Here is a 2671-nt window from a genome sequence, read left to right as displayed (position 1 = left end):
TGTATAGTATGACATTACAATACTGTATAGTATGACATTGCAATACTATAGTATGACATAGCAATACTATATAGTATGACATTGCAGTACTGTATAGTATGACATTACAATACTGTAGTATGACATTACAGTACTGTATAGTATGACATTACAATACTGTATAGTATGACATTACAATACTATAGTATGACATTACAATACTGTATAGTATGACATTACAATACTGTATAGTATGACATTACAATAATGTATAGTATGACATTACAATATTGTATAGTATGACATTACAATTCTGTATAGTATGACATTACAATAATGTATAGTATGACATCACAGTGCTGTACACTATGACATTACAATACTGTATAGTATGACATTACAATACTGTTTATTATAAAAAATTATAGTACTGTATAATAAGACATTACGGTACTGTATAGTATGACATTACAATACTGTTTATTATAAAAAATTATAGTACTGTACAGTATGACATTACAGTACTGTATAGTATGACATTACAATATTGTATAGTATGACATTACAATACTGTATAGCATGACATTACAATACTGTATAGGATGACATTACAATACTGTACAGTATGACATTACAGTACTGTATAGGATGACATCACAATACTGTATAGTATGACATTACAGTACTGTATAGTATAACATTACAATACTGTGTAGTATGACATTACAGTACTGTATAGTATGACATTACAATACTATATAGTATGACATTACAGTACTGTATAGTATGACATTACAATACTGTATAGTATGACATTAATCACTGTTTAGCATGACAAAAGAAGAAATACAAACACTCATTTTCAACATGAGAACATGTCCCGGAATAAAAACACTGACTTTGTACAGTCCATCGCCCTTGACTACAAAGCAATAAATCTATAATAAAAATATGAATTAATTTATATCATACAGACGCATTTAAGCATTAGTGCAGAATAAGCACCGGAGACTGGCGGCACTCCAGCCTGTCAACTCATATAGTCAGAAACGGAAATCAAGCTGTGAACAACAGTACACAGAGGTAAAAGACGAGGAAATGGTTTTAACAGCATGTCACTTATATTACAATATTCTGTCTGAGGTAAGTGTACATATGTTGTACACCGTCCAAATATTTATAACATCATTTCTATAGTGAACTGCAGTACTCGGTGACTGGTGATTTAAGTCAGGGGAACACGGTTGTACAATACGTTATAAGAAGTGTTTTAACTTCTACAATTGTATACCATGTCTGTATGAAATATCTAAGCTGTTTTGTGAGAAACACATATACCGGGTTAATATATCTCTAACTATTACATAATTGCTATAAATCAATATTTATTGATGTAATTTAAGAAATAAATTGTCCATGCCATATACTTCTGTAAAAAATCTTCAAATCCGAGGCCTAAAGCTATTAATTAGTTTAAATCTTTCATTTATAGAACAATGTACTGTATAATGTTTTTTCTTTGATTTGTTTTATACAAACTAAAATTACATACGAACAAACATAACTTCTATGCTATACTAATGTATTGAATCATGACTGTTTTTAAGAGGTCAGAGCATTTCCTATTGTTGTTAATGTGTAATTCGTCATCTGATAGCACACTTCACTTCAGTTATACGTCAGCACATAATTGTGCAATACGTCATCACATGTGTTAATGCTGGGGGATAATTTTGTCTAGCCAACTTTAGTGTTTATAACGATATAGCAATATCTTGTTATCGTCATAATATGTGTTTTGTGTGTCGAATCGAACTATTTTAACGTTCCTGTTTCAAATTCACCATTTTTCATCAAAACCCGTCACGATGTCACGATCGCTGTAAACAGTTGTGTGACGCATGGGAAAGTAAAATGATTTGACAAAGTCTGCCATTGTGATATTTCTTCTGAATGAAAACTGAATACAGTTTATAGAATATAATGTTTGTGAGGTCAATTTTTATTCACAAATGAAGATAAGTTTCCTTTAATCTGATACAGATATAAGTAATATTATGTAGATCTGTACATGTTATCGTGATTTTTGATGTGGAAATCCAAGGGACAAAATCTAACCTCATAATGATAAAACATACCAACGCGGGACATATTTTTTCACTCAATCTTTATATGAAAAGGGACAACAACAATATAAAATATATTAATATACTGACCATGCGTTATAGACAATGCTGAAGTCCTATGATCGCCAAAAACAAGTGGAATTCACTGGAAAGTATTGACAGATCAAAGATATCTATTTATTGTTTAATCAACACAAATTTCGAACATAACGACTTAAGTTTATTTGTCTAATATTATTAAAGTTATATTTGTTTGAACAGGAAACTTGAAAACAACACCGTTCAATATTTACAAACACCGTTATACTTTCACCGAAACTTTAAAAATATCATATTATATCGACACACGCAATATTTCGTGCATCTCGTTAATATCCAGTCAGATATGAACCAGACTTCTAAAATCCTATAAATGCCGATAATACCTCTCATCCTGGTGCCATACGAATGTTGTGGATTTGTAAACTGATGACCGATACTTAAAAGTACACAAAAACAAAACCAACCAACAATAACATGCAACATCGTATAAACACTTAAATACTACATACATGGAATATACACAT

Source organism: Ylistrum balloti, unplaced genomic scaffold (genome assembly GCF_031769215.1).
Source record: "Ylistrum balloti isolate Yb309-2 unplaced genomic scaffold, AGI_CSIRO_Ybal_v1 Utg372350, whole genome shotgun sequence".
Lineage (NCBI taxonomy): Eukaryota > Metazoa > Mollusca > Bivalvia > Pectinida > Pectinidae > Ylistrum > Ylistrum balloti.
Note: the sequence above shows the minus strand (reverse complement) of the source record.